The 18878-nt window shown below is 36.4% G+C and overlaps 1 non-coding gene across 1 annotated transcript; it reads right to left on the minus strand.

Annotated features, from left to right (window-relative positions):
• Window positions 1–16293: 16293 nt before the first annotated feature.
• Window positions 16294–16441, minus strand: LOC116874975. Its single transcript, XR_004384103.1, has one exon. It is a non-coding gene; the product is annotated as a U4 spliceosomal RNA (small nuclear RNA).
• Window positions 16442–18878: the final 2437 nt, after the last annotated feature.

The raw sequence follows: 18878 nt of genomic DNA on the forward strand, positions 1-18878 counted from the left end.
TATCACACTGATTGATTTGCAAATGTTGAACCACCCTTGCCTCCCAGGAATAAATCCCACCTGGTCATGGTGGATAATCTTTTTAATGTACTGTTGGATCCTATTAGCTAGGATCTTATTGAGAATCTTGGCATCCAAATTCATCAGGGATATTGGTATGAAATTCTCCTTTTTGAGGGGGTCTTTGCCTGATTTGGGGATCAGGGTAATGCTGGCTTCACAGACTCTGGGAGGGGTTTCCTTCTGTTTTTTGAAACAGCTTCAGGAGAATAGGTATTATTTCTTCTTTGAATGAGTGGTAGAATTCCCCAGGGAATCTGTCAGGTCTTGGGCTCTTGTTTTTTGGGAGGTTTTTGATTACTAGATCTGGTTACTAGATACTACTAGATATTGGTCTATTCAGATTGTCAATTTCTTCCTGATTCAGTTTTGGAAGTTTATGGGTTTCCAGGAATGCATCCATTTCTTCTAGGTTGCTTAACTTATTGACATATAACTGTGGATAATAATTTCTGATGATTATTTCTATTTCCTTGGTGTTAGTCATGATCTCCCCCTTTCATTCATAATTTTTTTTTTAATTTGGGTCCTCCCTCTTTTCTTCTGGATTAATTTGGCCAGTGGTTTATCAATCTTATTGATTCAAATAACCAACTTTTAGTTTCGTTGATGTTCTACTCTATCTCTATTTCGATCTCATTGATCTCTGCTCCAATCTTGATTATTTCCCTTCTTATATATCGAGTTGGCCTATTTTGTTGTTGGTTTTCCAGTTCTTTAAGGTGCAAAGAGAGCTGGTGTATTCTGGAATCTTCAAATTTTTTTTGAGTGAGGCTTGGATGGCTACGCATTTCCCCCTTAGGACTCCTTTGCCATATCCCATAGGTTTTGGACCAATGTGTTTGCATTCTCATTGGTTTCCATGAACTGTATGAATTCTTCTTTGATTTCCTGGTTGATCCAAACATTCTTGAGTAGGATGGTCTTTAGCTTCTAAGTGTTTGAATACCTTCCAAACTTTTTCTGGTGGTTGAGTTCCAGTTTCAAAGCATTGTGGTCTGAGAATATGCAAGGGATAATCTCAATCTTTTTGGTATTGGTTGAGCCCTGATTTGTGACACAGGATGTGGTCTATTCTGGAGAAAGTACCACGTGCACTTGAGAAGAATAAGTATTCTGTTGTTTTAGGGTGGAATGTTCTGTATAGATCTATGAGGTCCATCTGGTCCAACGTGTCATTCAAAGCTCTTGTTTATTGATTTTCTGCTTGGATGATCTTTTATATTACTGAGAGTGGTGTATTAAGATCCCCTACTATTAATGTATTCATATCAATATGGCTTTTTATTTTGATTAACAGTTGGGTTATGTAGTTGGCTGCTCGCATATTAGGGGCATAAATATTTATAATTGTAAGTTCTTCTTGGTGGATAGACCATTTAAGAGTGATGTAGTGTCCTTCTTTATCTCTGACTATAAAATCTAATTTATCTGATATGAGAATCACTACCCCAGCTTTCTTTTGAGGCCCACTGGCATGAAAGATATCTCCATCCATCACTTTGTCTGGATGTATCTTTAGGTTCCAAATGGGTCCCTTGCAGACAGCATATGGATGGGTCCTGTCATTTTATCCAATCTATAACCCTGTGACATTTTCACATTGAGAGTGATCATTGAAAGATACAGCAGGAGGCCTGGGTCCCAAAGAGCACCGGCTGGCACCTCCACCAAGCTCTCTCAGTTGTGGGGGGAGTGTGCTCACAGCCCATGGTCACACAGGGTGCACAGAGCACAGAAGGCCCTGGACCTAGAGAGCGCCAGCTGGCCCCAACACCAAACTCCCTCACGCGGGTGTGGGAGTGCATCAGCCCAGTGGCGGTGCAAGCAGCAGAAAGCTGTGAGCTCAGGGACCACGGGGGCTCCACTGCACTCTCTTCAGTATGGGGTGTCACTGGCGGTGGCCGTCCTGGGTCTGTGGGCTTAGGCTCGTGCCTGTGACCACCCAGTTCCACCAGTTAACCCTTAAGCTCTTTGCTCTTTTTGAGTGCTTTCAACCAGACTCCAAGTTAATGCTGGTCCCCAACCACAAGGCACTTCTGTATGGGGTATTACTTTCTAATGGGTCGCATGTGGTGGCTCCCTCCCTCTTCTGCTTTTCCTTGGATATAAGTCAGAGAGTTCCCACTCTGCTTTACCTCTTCACTGATGTCTTCCACCCATGTAGAGATCCAGAAGTGTACACTCCTACATCTCAGTCTGATTTCATGGGTGTTCAGAGTGTTCTGGTAGATATTTAGCTCACTTTAGGGGACTGGTTGAAACAGGGTCTCCTACTTCTCTGCCATCTTGCCCCTCCTAATTCAAACTTGACAACTTTCAAACTTGACAATCTCAGAAGACTTTTTTATTAACACAGTTAATACTGTATTTTATGCACATTTTCCACCACATGCATGATCCATTCTAGTTTAATTTTGAAGATAACATTTGCATATGACAGTGGCCCAATTTTGAGCTTACAGTAAGAGGCCAGAGCAGTAAATACTCTTACCAGTGAGTGGAAATTCAGATTTAAAGCAATTGAAACTGCTTTATGAAATGTCTACTGATAATAGAATTTACTAGCAGGGCTTGTCAAACCTTCTCTCTCACCAAAACACTTGAGGTTAGATCATGCTGTCCTTTTATGATTTTTAGTATCATTAAGAAGTAAGAGGGAGGCTGCCCTTCAGAGAGGGTGTATATCAGAGTCTTAATTGTGGAGGGATGGGCAGTTAGATTAAAAATTGCAGATGATTCTCTGATAGCTATTACAAAGTATCTTAATCTTCTTGCTCACCATTTCATAGTTTTTGAATTAGTTTACTGCCTATTAATAATGTATGACAGTATTTTTTGACATTTATCAAACATCTATAATGTGCCAAACATTACAACAAAAATATAATTCTCACAAAAACTCAATGAAGCAGGTTTTCTTATCCTAATTTTACAAATGAGAATGGTGAAATATTTAACTTATTCAAGTTGAGCATTGCTAGAGCCAGAGCTGAAAGAGAAGCCAATACAACACTGAAGTCCATGGTCTGAAATTCTCTTCTGCTATTCTGTCTGGTTTGCCTCAACTTAACATTAAATTAAGCTGAATGAAATTGTTTGAGTCTCCTAATGTATTTTTATATCTATTAATGGGGTAGGAAAAAATGTGTATAGTGACTGTAGCTAGATATCTAATCAAAGATCAGTTTTAATCACTACAGTGAGGATACTATATTATCAATAACACATTAAAATACTTTAGAAAAAATATATGAAAGTCCAAACAAATTTTTTCTTACTGTGTTCATTGCATTTCAAACTTAGTTTTGCTATTTCATCTTCCAACAATATATTAGATTTTTTTTGGAGTTGTTACTATAACAAAGCTGACTACATACAGAAGGCACTCAATTATTATATTGAAATACTCCTTACTTAATAGGAGATATTCAACAAAATACTAATAGAGAGTTTATTGGAGAGGAAAGCCATTATCTTTGATTATTGGTAGGAATAGAATCTTCAACCAGACAAGTAAGTAAACAAAATCCCATATAACAGTTTATATTTCTATTTCCATTTGCTGCCCTTCCTATCAAGGATGATAATTACACTCATCCTTGACATCAGGTGAGACCATGGGACTTACTTTGCTAGTGAAATGTGAATGGAACTGACATGTGGCCCTTCTGTGCAAAAAACTTTAATGAAGTAAATTTGAACAAAAAAAATTTTCAGGAAGTAGAAACATAGCAAGACATCTAAACTGCTAAGTACTAGGGATTCCCTTTTTTGAACTTCTAAAGGAAAGGTGTCACCACAAGTAAATCTAGCTGGCCATGCAGCGGCTTAATGGGTAATAGTGGCACACATCCAGAAACTTCATCTTTTTACTGTGACAGATTAACGACATGGAAGAAATAGCTAATGTGCTCCACAAGGGGGCAGAGTATAAATAGATTATGGGTGTTATAATTTATGAAGTACAGTATCCTCTCCAGTGCCTCAAATCTTTCTAGTTCCTTTCAGTTACAAAAATTATGGACTCATTTGTAACCGGTTATCCAGAAATCCAGTGATTAATTCTCTGGGTAAATGTGGAAATAAAGAAAAAGAGGATCCAGCCTTCATAAAGTCAGAGCACCAAGTGTGTGTGAAAGGAACCACTTGACTGTGTATCACAGTCATCGAAGGTTCTGCTATAGAAAGCTGAACTACTCCCCGTTAAGCCTCTCAGACTTTCTTGTTTCCGGTGCTCTTGTATTGAACATTCTCTCTGCTCACTGACATGTTTCATTAAGGATGTTTATAGCATTAACTGAATTACTTTTTTAAAAGTATAATGGTGGGATGCTGGGGTGGGTCCATCAGTTAAATGTCTGCCTTTGGTTCAGGTCATGATCTGGGGATCCTGGGATTGAGCCCCAGATCAGGCTCCCCACTGAGCAGGGAGTTGTCTTCTCTCTCTCCCATTACCCCTGCTTGTGCTCTCTTACAAATTAAATCTTTAATAAAAAGTAAGATAGTATAATGGCTATACAATATCCTGTTGGTTTCAGGTTAACATCACAGTGATCTGACATTTTTGTGCATTGTCAAATGATCATTACAATTAGTCATTTTCTCCATTATTGACTATGTACCTATACTGTATATTATATCTGCATGACTTATTGTATGACTGAAAGTTTGTACTTCGTAATCCCCTTCACCTATTTCATCCACCTCTAAGGCCTTTCTCTCCATAACCAACAGTTTCTCTGTAGTTGTGAGTTTTGTTTTGTTTTTTTCAGATTCCACATAAATGAAATCATATGGTATTTGTCATTCTGTTAACATAATACCCTGTAGGTCTAACAGTGTTGTTTCAAATGGCAAGATTTCATCCTTTTTTAAAGTTGAGTAGTAGTCCAGTGTGTGTGTGTGTGTGTGTGTGTGTGTGTGTGTGTACACATGTATAATGCCTCTTGTTTATCCATTCATCTACTGATGGACATTTATGTTGCTTCTCACTTTATTATAAATACTATAGTGAACATAATGGTGCACTATCTCCTTGAATTTGTGTTTTGTTTTTTCTTTAGATAAATATTGCTGGATTATATGGTCATTCTATTGTGTTTGAGGAACCTCCGTAGTAGCTGCACTACTTTATATCCCCACCATCGGTGTGTAAAGATTCCCTTTTCTTTCCATCCTACCCAATACTTGTCTTATTATAGCCATTCTTACCATTGTAAGGGGTCCTCAATATCATTTTGATTTGCATTTCCCTGATGATTTGTGATATTGAGCATTTGTATGTCTTCTATGGAAATACATAATTTTAAATCTTTCCTATTAAGTTGTGTAAGGATTTTATATATTTTGGATTTTTACAACTTATTGAAAGTATGATTTGCAAATATCTTCTCCCATTCAGTAGGTTGCTTTTTGTAGTTTTTTGGTGCTTTATATTGTGCAAAAGCTTATTAGTTTGGTGTTATCTTCTTTTAGATTTTGTTGCCATTTCCAGAGGAGACAAAATATTGCTAAGACCCACATCAAAGATCTTAATGCTTACGTGTTGTTTCAGTTTTATTGTCTCAAGTCTCTAATCAATTTTGAGTTTATTTTTATGTAGAGTGATCCAGTTTTTCGAAAATTTTTCGAAGTGACCACTTTACTTTTTCCTTTTCAATTTGGATGCCGTTTTTCTTGCCTGATTACTATGAGTAGGACTTGAATAAAAGTGGTGAGAGTGGACATCATCGTCTTGTCTGTGATCTTAGAGAAAATGCTTTCAGCTTTTACCTTTGAGTGATGTTACTTGTGGGTTTGCAGTACATGGCCTTTTTTATATGCTGAGGTCTATTTCTTTTATTCCCACTTTGTTAATTTTTTTTCCCCATTAATGGATGTTGAATTTTGCCAGTATTTTTCTGCATCTGTTGAGATGATCTCGTACGATTTTTATTCTTCATTTTCTCAATATGGTGTACCACACTGATGTGCAGATTTTGAACCATCTGTGCATCCCTGGAATAAATCCCATTTGAATATGATATATAATCCTTATAATGTGTTTTTTCCCCTAATCAGTTGTTGGGGATTAATTGCATCTCTCTTTATTAGGGATACTGGTCCGTAATTTTCTTATGATGTCCTTCTCGGCCTTTATTTTTATTTCAGTTCATTACTATAGAGTGTGATTTAGTTTCAGGTGTATAATACAGTGATTCAACTGTATTGTGCTCCTCATAACAAGTGCACTTTTTAATCCCCATCAGCTGTTTCACCCATCCCCCGACCCACCAGTCCATTGGTACCATCAGTTCTCCAAGTTGAGTCTGTTTCTTGATTTGCCTCTTTTTTTTCTCTTATTTTGTTTCCTGAATTCCACAAAGGAGTGAAATCTTATAGTAGTTGTCTTTCTCTCACTGACTTATTTCACTTAGCATGATACTCTCTAGATCCATCATGTTGTTGGAAATGGCAAGATCTCATTCTTCTTTATTGCTGAGTAATATTCTACTATGTGTGTGTGTATATATATACACACGCATACCACTTCTTCGTCCATTCATCAGTCAATGGACACTTGGGCTATTTCCATAATTTGGCTACCATAGATAATGATTCCATAACATCAGTATTCATATGCCCTTTCAACTCAGTATTTTTGTATACTTTGGGTAATACCTAATAGTGCAATTGCTGGATCATGGGGTAGTTCTATTTTAATTTTTTTTTATTTTCCAGAGTGGCTACACCAATTTGCATTCCCACCAACAGTGTAAGTGGTTCTCCTTTCTCCAAATTCTCACCACAACCTACTGTTTCTTGCATTGTTGATTTCAGCCATTCTAACAGGTCTAAGGTGCTATCTCACTGCAGTTTTTATTTTTGCTATATACAATAAGTTTTGACAAATGTATACAATTACCACCATAATAAAGATACAGAATATTTCCGCACTACTAAAAATTCTCTAGGACTCCTTTCCAGCCAATCACTATATCCCACATTACTCCAAAAACTATTTTTTTTCTGTCACTATGTTATGCTTTTTAAAATTATATATTATTCTCTCTGGATTCTTTGAGCATAATGAAAGAATCTATGACGTTCATCCATGTTGCGTCATGTTCACTCTTATTTTTTGCTGAGTCGTATTTCATCGTATGTCTATACCACAATTTATCTCTTTGCCCATTATTTGAATAGTTACACATTTTGGACTATCATAAATAATGCTGCTGTGTGGGATGCCTGGGTGGCTCAGTTGGTTAAGCGGCTGGCTGCCTTCGGCTCAGGTCATGATCCCAGTGTCCTGGGATCGAATCCCACATCGGGCTCCTTGCTTGGCAGGGAGCCTGCTTCTCCCTCTGCCTCTGCCTGCCACTCTGTCTGCCTGTGCTTGCTGGTGCTCTCTCTCTGACAAATACATAAATAAAATCTTAAAAAATAAATGCTATGAACATGTGTCACTGAAGAAATGCAAATACACACCACAGTGAGGTACACTACACACATACTGGAATGTATTTTTTTTAATTTTTTTAAAATATATATATATTTTTTAAATATATAAGGAGATGATAAGGAGATGGATGTTAAACATTTTTTTTTAAATATATAAGGAGATGGATGTTAGCTTACTGTCATACACAATACATGTATGTCAGGTCATTATGTGGTATAGCTAAAACTTAAACAGTACAGTATGTCCATTATATTTTAGTAAATCTGAAAAAAAAAATCTTTAAATATACTAACTTCGATGTGTTAGTATGTGAAGCTACTAACACTTTCATATGCCGCTGGTGAGAATGTACGATGATGCAGACATTTTGGAAAACTGTTCACAGCTTATGAAGTTAAATCATCTTCTAGGTATTTAGTTAACAAATTCAAAGAAATGTCTATAAAGAGCTCTAAACATATACATTCACAGCAGCATTATTCCTTCTCTGGTTTTGACATTATGCTAATGTTAGCTTCATAGAATGAGTTTGAAAGTATTTTTCAATTTTTTTAAATAATTTAAGCATTTGGTAGAATTTACCTTTTAAGTTATCTAGCCCTGGACTTCAGTACTTAAAACATTCCTGTAACAGATTTGACTACATTACTGGTAAGATCTTCTATTTCTTCATGATTTGTTCTTGGAAAGATTCCCAGAAACAGAGCACCTTCCATTTCTTTTAGATTTTCCCAATTTGTTGGTTTAGAATTGTTTGTAGTAGTATATTTCTGTGGTGTCAGCTGTTACTTCTCTGTCATTTCTGGTGTTATTTAAGCCTTCTTTTTCTTCATAAATCTGGCTAATGGTTTAATTTCATTGGCTTATTTAGTGTATTTCTGGTCTGGTTTTTATGTCATTCCTTTTATTAACTCTATAAGTTATTTCTTTCTCTAGTTCCTTTTATGTGTTTTTTTTTTCCCTGTTTCTTGAGGTAGGTCTGTATTGCTGGAAACTTCCTTCTTAGAACCGCTATTCTGTGTCCTGCAGATTTTGTAAAGCTCCATTTCCATTTCATTGGTCTTAATGTATTTCTTTGGTTCCCTCTTTGACTTCTTCCTTGACATACTGTTTTTTCAGCAGCATGTGCTTTCGTCTCCACCTGTTCGTTTTTGACAGTTCTTTCCTAAAATTGATTTCTACTTTCTTACCATTGTGGTTGGAAATGATGCTTGATAATACTTCAACATTCTTGAAGTTTTTGCAGCTTGACTTATAGCCTAACATATGATCTGTCTGGGAGAATATTCTATGTGCTCTGGAAAAGAATGTTTATTCTGTAGTTTTTGGATGAAACATTCATTTATCTATGAAGTTGATCAGGCCTAATGTGTTATGTAAGGCCGATGAATCCTTATTAATTTTCTGTCTCGATGATATATCCACTGATATAAGTGGGATGTTAAAATCCCCTATAGTATTTCTGCCAATTTCTCCCTTTATATCTGTTAGTGTTTGGTTTATGTATCCAACATAGAAGAATCTAAACACAGAAATTATATCCTTTATTTTAATTGATCTTTTTCTCATTATGTAATGCCATTCTTGTCTTTTGTTAATTTTGACATGAGTATTTCTATTCCAAATTTATGTTTGCATCGGCTTTTTCTATTCTTTAATTTTCAGTCTGTGTCATGAGTTTCTTGGATGCAGCACATGGGATGGGTCTTGAATTTTTTGTTCATTCAGTCACCCTATGCCTTTTTAATTAAATGTAAATGCCCTAAATGCTCTAATTATTTTATTTTTATTAACATATAATGTATTATTTGTTTCATGGGTGCAGGTCTGTGATTCATCAGTCTTACACAATTCACAGCGCTCACCATAGCACATACCCTCCCCAACGTCATCACCCAGCCACTCCATCCCTCCTACTGCCCTCCAGCAACCCTCAGTTTGTTTCCTGAGATTAAGAGTCTCTTATGGTTTGTCTCCTTCTCTGGTTTCATCTTCCCCTCCCTTCCCCTATGATTCTCTGTCTTGTTTCTCAAATTCCTTATATCAGTGAAATCATTTGATAATTACCTTTCTCTGATTGACTTATTTAATTTAGCAAAATAACCTGTAGTTCCATCCATGTTGTTGCAAATGGCAAGATTTCATTTTTTTTAATGGCTTCTGAATGCTCTAATTATTGATAGAATTGTACTTACTGGCCCTTAAAGGTTGTTTTCCGGCGTTTTTGTAGTTCTTCTATTTCTCTTTGTCTTTTCCTGTGTCTGTGGTTGATGGATTTTTTTTTTTTTTAATGTTTGGGTTCTTTTTATTTTTATAACAACATAAACATGCACATATATATGTATGTATATATGTCTGTTTTAAGCTGATATTCACTTAAGATTGAATGCATTCTTAAAGCACTACATTTTTAACAGCATATTTTACATCCTTTCTTTTGTGTTCTCCTTAACTACTTACTATAGTTATAGTCTATTTACTATAGTTACAGTCTATTTACTATTTTTGTCTTTTGAACTTCATACTACCATTTTATACTGGCTTTATATTTGTTGTTACCGGTGAGATATATATAATATATCCATATAAAAATCCATATATGTATGTCTTTTTTTCTGACATTTTAATATTTTGTTAGTCTAGTTTATTGGTGATTAACTCCTTCATCAATCCTCCAAATCTGAATGATAATCTTGCTATTAAAGCCTTCCTGTAAGTTTTTCCTTTTCGGTATTTTAAATTTATCCCACTGCTCCATTTATACCGCCATGTTTCTGTGGTGGATCAGTTTATAGTTTGATAATCTTTCAATTGTATGTGACCATTTGTTTTTCTGTTGTTACTTTTAAGATTTTCTATCTCCAACTTTTTACATTTTAATTATAGTATGTGTTGGTGTGGATCTCCTGCCTTTATCTTGGTTGAAGCTCTGTGTGCTTCCTGGTCTTGGATGTTTGGTTCTTTCCCCAGGATGAGGGTAGTTTAAGTTTTCTTCCCTTTTTCTTCTCCTTCTGGGACCCCTGTAATGTGAATGTTGGTATGCTTTATATTTTCCTAGTGATGCCTTAACCTAGTCACGTATTTTAAAATTCTTTATTGGTTTTGCTCTTCTAATTGGGTGATTTTCACTGTCTGTTTTGGATTGCTGATCTGGTCTTTCATATCATCTATTCTGCTGTTAATTCCCTAAAGGGTATTTTTTATCTCTTTGTTCTTTGGGAAAAGAATGAAGGAAAAATATCTTGATGAACACTACTTCTAGTATTTTTACTCTTTGTAAAAGAGTACTCTTTGTTAGGTAAATTACTTACCTGTATTTTGTGAGGATTTTTTTCCTGGGGTTTTGTCTTGTTCTTTAGTTTGAAGTACATTCCTCTCTGTTTTTATGACGTTTTTGCTCTTATGAATTAGGCAGAACAGCTACACTTCCCATTCCTAAAGTAGGAGACCTACATAGGAGGATTCCACGTGTAGACTTTGTTTCTTGGGCAGCTTTGGCGTGATGACCAGAGCAATCTGGGGAGTACTTGAGCATGTTTTGCCAAGGTCCCCTTGCTGGGAATGTGAGCAGGGCTTTGTGGGGTAGGGTCTCTGGCTCATGCCAGTGGACTCCTGGAGTGTGTGATACTGGGGCTACTTTGATGAGTCATCTGGAGCTGGTATGGGTGCAGTTCTAGAGGTGCCAGGGCACTCTGTGACAGGGTCATAATAGCAGGATAGTTGGGGGTGGAGCAGTCACCACCCCGAGTGTTCCCTAGGGTGCCACAGCTCGGGTGGCACTGTCAGGCAGGCTAAAGCTTAAGGACTCCTTTACCTGCTCATGCTCTCTCTCCCCTCAAATAAATAAGTAAATAAAGTATTGTTGAAATAGGTTTCTGGAATGTTAAGCACTTTTTCTCCAAAAGCCTGAGGCAAATACAAAAATTAAATTTAGCATCTTGACTCCAAATACTATAAATTATGTCAGCTTAACGAAAAAGATAAGATACTAAATTGCCAGAAGAATGATTTATAATCATTTCTTCTCTATTTGTCAATTGACATATAAAAACATTATAAGCTACTTCTGTAGTTAGTAAAGACAGTTACTTCTTTGGAAAGGTTAATTATTAAATTCCTTGCCACAACTGACCAAGACATAAAAAACTCACCAATTATAAAAGGTTCACCTTTTATAATCACCTTAGAAGTATTAAAACATTACTAAATTAAACATTTTAGCAAAGTCATTTCCAAGTTAACTCTGGCCCGGTACAAAGTCAGCAATATCTACCATAATGCAAATACATCTAACACCAATGAAATTCACAATGTCTGGTAGGAAATAATAAAAAAAAATTACCAGTTATGCAAAGGTGCAGGAAAATTTTACTAAGAGTGAAAAGAAAATCACTTAAACAAACTTGAATAATAATTAGCATAAATCCAAGAGTAAATCAATTTTTCATTTACTCAAAAAGGTAGAGAAATGAAAGCTTGTTTAATAGATATACAAAGAAACAAATCCAGCTTTTAGAGATGCAGACTGATCTGTCTCATATGAAGAATTTACTGGATAGGATTAAAAGCACACTGAAGAAGAAAATACTACTGAACTTGAAGATGTACCAACAAAAAATTTCCCAAATGAAAGGTATAAAAATGTCTGAAGAAAAGAAGAAAAAGAGAACCAAAAATCTGTGAGCTTTGGGACAACTTAAAGGCTCTTAATGTTCTTGTAATTGGAATTCCCAAATAGGGAAGGGTGGTTAAGAAATAATGATAAATTTTTTTTTAATTTTTTTTAAAGATTTATTTGACAGAGCTCACAAGTAGGCAGACAGGCAGGCAGAGAGAGAGAGAGAGGAGGAAGCAGGCTCCCTGCTGAGCAGAGAGCCCGATGCGGGGCTCGATTCCAGGACCCTAGGATCATGACCTGAGCCGAAGGCAGAGGCTTTAACCCACTGAGCCACCCAGGCACCCCAATAATGATGAATTTTTAAAAATTTGATTAGAAGTATAAACCCTTAGATCTAAGAAGAGAGGCCAAACAATTCTTAAAACAAATTAATTGGGTATCAGGACATCTCAAAGCTACAATACTGCAAAGAGTATAACAAAAAAATGAACTTCACATTGTAAATATCCCTTCACATTGTAAATACAAAGTAGAGTGGATCAGAAATCCAAATAAATATAAGAGCAAAAGTACAAAACTTTTAGAAAATATAGAAGTTAATGACCTTAAGTTGGGCAAAGGTTCCTTAAGTTTTATCCAGAAATTATGAACAGTAAAAGAAAAATATAAAAAAAAAAAAAAACTGTAAAGATGAGAGATCAAGGAAAGATGGCAAAGTAGGAAGATTTTGAACTCATCTCTTAACCATGGACAAAGCATCAACTGCATATAATGAAATTCACCCAGAAAGCAACCTGAACACTAAGAGGACAGATCTTCCAAAGATAAAGATCGAAAGCGGCCTTCACGTCAGGAAAAGTAGGTGGGACAGATATGCTGTCAGGAACCAAACCTGGAAGCACGGTGCCTCAGGCACCACAGATGCACTGCTCTGTGCTGAGAGAGAGAAAAAAAAGAAAGAAAGAAGAAGAAGAAAAAAAAAAAAGTCACCCTGAGCCATACAGACCTGCAAGGGAAAACAGCGCCTTACAACATCTGGCTTTGAAATCTAGCAAGAGAGCTGGAGAAAATCTAGACTCTGCTCCTAAGGGGCCAGCATGTATGTTACTCAGCTGGGGACCTAGAACAGAAGCAGTAGTTTTAAATCACCTGGGATATATGTGAAAACGGTTCCTTCACTGATTTTAGGTTGTGTGCTACGAGGGCTGGAATGTGCAGGATTATTTTCAAGACCAGATATGGTGTACGGCACCATTTTTCTTGCCTTCTTGTAACAGAGCTGGCCAGACATTTGTGAGTTCAGGTCTGAAACTCTTTCACTAAATGGCTTTAGCACCACTCACCTCAACTCTGTCTTCCCTCACAGGCCATCTCGCCCAGCATGTCCACACTGGCAAGTGCCCCCTGAAAGTAGCTCCTGCTTTACCACACCTGCGGGGCAGCCTCAGTGGGAAGGAGCCTTCCCCTAAAGCAATTATTATACTTCATATATAGTAAACAGCCCCAGGCAGGACCAACAAACAATTAAAGCAGCTTCTGACCCTTGCAGGTAAGGGGTGAGACCTGACAAGCCGTGCACTTGCAGCTAGTAGAACCAACCCTCTTGGCCAGCCACCAGCACGTCCACAGTATCTGGAGTCTAGTCTTAACAGGAGGATGCATGCAGCAGACACAAGGGCCACCCTGAGAGTGCCTGGTTCTGGTGATCAGGAAAAACTGTTTCCTGAAGAATGCTTCCTACATTAGTCCACTACTTCCAGCCACAGGACACGAGACTGACCTATCTAGTACATAGAAACCAAAAAAAAGACTCAAAGTGAGAAAAATATATTCCCAGCAAAAAAACGCAACAGAACCTTTGAAAAAAGAAGTAAACATAAGGTACATACTTGATCTACATATATATATATATGTATATATATATCCCAATATCCTTGATGAATATAGATGCAAAAGCCTCAACAAAGTATTAACAAGTCTAATTCAACAATAGATTAAAATAATCGTTCACCATAATTCAGTATGATTTATTTTAGGGATACAAAGATGTTGCAGTATCTGCAAATCAATCCACATGATACACCATAAACCCTGACCCAAAATATTGGTTACTACTCCCCTTAATCCTTTATCTGAGTACCCAGAGTCTTGTATTTTTCTGTCTGTACTGCCTTTCTGCCCTGTAGAGGCGAATGAACAGTTACCTTTTAAAATAAAACCACCTGAGTTTATAGGCAGTACTCAGGTATCTTTCACTCCTTTGACAAAAATGGAGTTAAGCGCCATGACCAAGGAATTTCCAAAACCAAGGGAGAAGACTTACAAGTTTTTCTAATAATCTTTTTTGAAGATTTTACTTATTTATTTGATAGAGATCACAAGTAGGCAGAGAGGCAGGCAGAAAGAGAGAGAGAGGAGGGAGCAGGCTCCCTGTGGAGCAGAGAACTCGATGCGGGGCTCGATCCCAGGAGCCTGGGATCATGACCTGAGCCGAAGGCAGAGGCTTTAACCCCCTGAGCCACCCAGGTGCCCCTAGTTTTTCTAATAATTTAAAATCATACTGGTACCTATGGCTCAGGCTACCAGATCTTTATCAGCTTGAACACATGTTGACAGGACCTCAAGATGTCCAAAAATGGAAGCAGAATGGCATAAATCTGAGGAAGGTGTTTGAAATTGCCGTTTTCTAATGTGGTCATCTTATGGACCAGAAAGAACTCAAAGAATAGCAGCTAATCTTTTAAAAGCCATTGCTAGGGTCTTCCCTACCTGTACAGATTGGTTTATTACTCAAACATTCAAACAAAAGAAAGGACTCTGTGAGACCCTTTTGGAAGCCCATTGGGAGGTGCCCTTGCTACAGCATTCCAGATTCCATACCCATGATTAAGATCAAATCTGCTCTAGCTGCTCTGTTTGTGAATGGATTGTCCCTGTGATTAGTGGGTCAATAAGAATGGAGAAAAAAAAAAAAAAAAAAGAGACACCACAGGCCTGACTGAACTAATGGCTGCAGCTGAGCATTTTTCAAGAACCTTGGAACAAGATCATTAAAAAAACCAAAAAACAAAAAACAAAAACTGTCAAACTGTTTGCTTTACACCTACAATAGCTCCAAGGCCAGAGACCTAAAATAACACCTGGTTCTACCACATTTCAAACTTCCAGGGATCCACCATCAAAATGATGGTCTAAAGATCCATGTTTAATTTGTAATCTACTGGGGCACTGAAAAAAGATTGTCCTCCAAGGCCCCATGCAAATTCTTCAGTTGTGGAGCTCCAAGAAAGTGTTCCCCGTTTGGACCCCTCCCAGAGCTGACAGAACTCTGATGGGTTCTCTTGTAAACTTTCCTTTAAACAGCCAAGGAGAAACTAAACTAAAATAAATAAATAACAACTTTGCCAAATTTTAGTTGATACTGAATATAGGCTTTCTATCTTAAATCCTGCTTTCTTAGGCCAACCATTCCCTCAGGATGAAAAAACAAAATTTTTTCCATACTGGGGATATCTCACTTTATGCTCAGAAATTTGGACAAACTGGAAACTGATATTCAGAGGCTGATAAACAAAAATTTAGGCCTTTTCCCCTAAACTAAATATACCCAGAGGAAATCAAGGTGTTTTCTTAATTAAATGGGAATATCAGTCATTTGATATCATTTAGGTGAGAATCCAATCCTTTGAAAAATTAAAAACAGCTGTCATTGTTTTAGAACTCTAGGTTCTACAGAATCACAGATGTGGTTCCAGAAACATTTCAAAGATCATCAGTCCTTCTTACCAATCCCAAAACCTACCCTACTTATTTCAAAAGGCTTTGTAAGTATTATAAAAATTCTGTCCTGAAGTGAATAGAAGTCCTAAAAATTGTTTATATTTTCCCTGCACCTTTAAAATGTAAATATTCTGTGTTCTGCTTGGTCTTGTTCAATCAAATAAAATAAATAAAATCAAATAAAAGTCCATTTATTTAGTCCATTTATTTATTTAGTTCATTTATTTTATTTAAAGGAAATGCAGATTCCTAGGAGATAATTCTTACCAAGTAAAAACAAGGGAAAAAGGCCATTTAAAGCTTGGCTTATGAAAAATAAATACAAATGTTAAGTGTCCTCACAAATATTAAAAGAAAGCTTTCCTTTAATCATCTAGAGAAATAACCTTGACTTATTCCATATACCAAAAAAAGAAACTCAGACTGAAGGTTTGTAACTAGGAAATTCTATACCTCTTTCAGGCAGTGATTTTAATTAGCAATAATCACGCCTCGGGTAAACCTCATTGGCTACAGTACTGCCAGTGCGGATTGATTTTAAAACAGAAGCTCTGTTTGAGTCTACACGTTTACATGTGTCTATAGAGGTATCGTAAATGTGTTCCTACCTCTAGATTGTATTGGTAAAACCAATTTCTGAAAGAGCTCTAGTTGGTTTGAGGGGAAGTATGTGAAAGCCCTAGCATTCTAAAACTCAAGAAGCTGGAACTAACTCAAATGTTTTCCAAAGTCACATGATCTGGAAAAATATTCAATGCAAAAGCTAGTTGAAGATTCATGATTTAATTAAAAACATGTCTATTTTAGAGTTATTACCATTAAATATAAAGCTTTTATTCTACCTTAGTTTACTGGCCAAATGAGTTCATTTTATCTTTTATAAGATATGTCAACAACAAAAAAATACCTTCCGATAATGAATGACTGACCTTTAATAATCTAAACTTAAAAAAAAACTAAATTAAATGAAAAGGCTCAAGTAAATAGAAAAAATGTTTCCCCAAATATTTTTGATAACTCATCATTTAACTTCCCAAAACTTTAAGCTTTTAAGTTAAATTCATTAAATGTCTAAATCATATTCAAATAAAAGAAAATACTAAAACATTAATTACTAAACATAGGTTTTTCTCCTTTTGGCTTCTGATTATGGAGAAAAAATTGCACATATTAATGCTATAGTGGAAAATTTAAAAACCATATACTTCTAGAAATTATAAAATTTATAAACTTGAAACTTTTTAAAAATGCTGCTAGAAAAAACATGCTGATATGCCAGACCATTTACAATTGCTTGCTTTTTAGTTCTCATTAGAATAATAATTTTTAACCCTTAGAAATCTTAACAACTCTGTATGCCAGGAAAATAAGATATCTTCAGTTTAAAAAGTTATGAGAAATAGTTATAGTCAAAGTAATTTTGTCCTAAAATGAGGTTGGATTAAAGAGGGGGAAAAAAAGAATCGAAATGTTGAGAGAATTACAGTAGGTTTGTGTGGGAAAGAAAAACTTTGGAAAAATTAATGTGTAATCAAGTTAGCTAAGATTAAAGTCAACCTATTAAAAATGTCTTTCAAAATTTGGTTTTCTTTGTGTTAAAAAAAGTTTTCTTAGATGTTTGGTCTGCTTTTCCTAAGATTATGTATCTCTTTGCTTTTAAATATTAGGTTTCATAATAATCTATGAATGTTTTTAGAGAAGTGCAATAAAACTTTAAAAAATATTTTTGACAAACTTCTGAAAATCAAATTCCAAGAAAGTCTTTAATCTGGAATAGCCCAAAAGTGTTTGCCAAATTAATTAGGCTTGATATGCAAATTCAATAGGCACAAATATGTACTACTAAAGCCTTCTTCGTATGATATTTGTAAGATTGTGGCACTTGTCGGTAAAGTCCTTTTTTGCTTCTGCAAAAATGACCACTTATTGCCAAACTTTTGCCGTCCTCATGTCTTTGTGACATGACAACAGTCTGCTCCTGCATCAGGAAAAAAATGAGGGATGGGGGTAGTGGTGCAAGAGTGGTTGTAGATAATAATAGGGATATGGGAAGCTTAAGATGGCTTGGCTCCTCCCAGATCCCTGACAAACTTTCTCTTTTGCAGTTTCTGCATTTTCTTACCCACCACAGCATAGTACATTTCAGATGACTCAAATTATAAATAGACATCGGTATAGAAACTTTTATAAAATTGCAGTATACCAGCAATGTCTGGTCTTTTTGGTCCCTAATCCTAAAAAAACTGGTTTGTTCCCTGAGGTTTCAAACCCTATAAAACACAGCTGTGGCTAGATGTCTTTAAACTGCAATTTAGTATATGTCATCAGTGTTTTCTGGATGGGTTAAAGCCTTTTCCTGCCACAAAGGCTGGTAATGATGTGGGAAACAACGGCAGAAGAAAAATTACTAAATTTTCTTACTACCTACAGCCCATTGACAAGTCCTTGAAACAGGCAGAGTGACTTTCCTCTAGGGACTCAACTGCCCCCCCCCCCATGTTACTACTATGCTAAGGGCAAAAGACAATCCTAGCCCACACCCCCCAGCCCACTGCAGGATCCTGTAAGTCTATTTTAACATGCAAAAATTCCATTAGAAATTTCCTTTATCTCTAAACTCCCAAGATATACGTTGACAATCATCCGCCAATCATCTGGGCCACTGATATATATCTGAAGGATCTCATGACTAAGGTTTTATTAGGTAGTAATATGTGATGTTTTCCCAATGATAGTTCCCTCCTCAAGGTCCTAAAAACCTTGCTTCCAAAATTCTTTAGAGACTTATGCTATCCCTAACCCCTTCCTAACTTGAAAGTATGTAATAGGCCACTCCTCATGACCCTGGTGCAGCTCTTTCTACCCATGGGACCTATCCCTGTGCTTTAATACTACCACCTTTTTGCACCAAAGACATCTCAAGAATTCTCTCTTACCTGTCGGCTTTGAACCCTAACTTCTTTCCTACATCAG

Source organism: Lontra canadensis, unplaced genomic scaffold (genome assembly GCF_010015895.1).
Source record: "Lontra canadensis isolate GAN:19392208 unplaced genomic scaffold, GSC_riverotter_1.0 scaffold39, whole genome shotgun sequence".
Lineage (NCBI taxonomy): Eukaryota > Metazoa > Chordata > Mammalia > Carnivora > Mustelidae > Lontra > Lontra canadensis.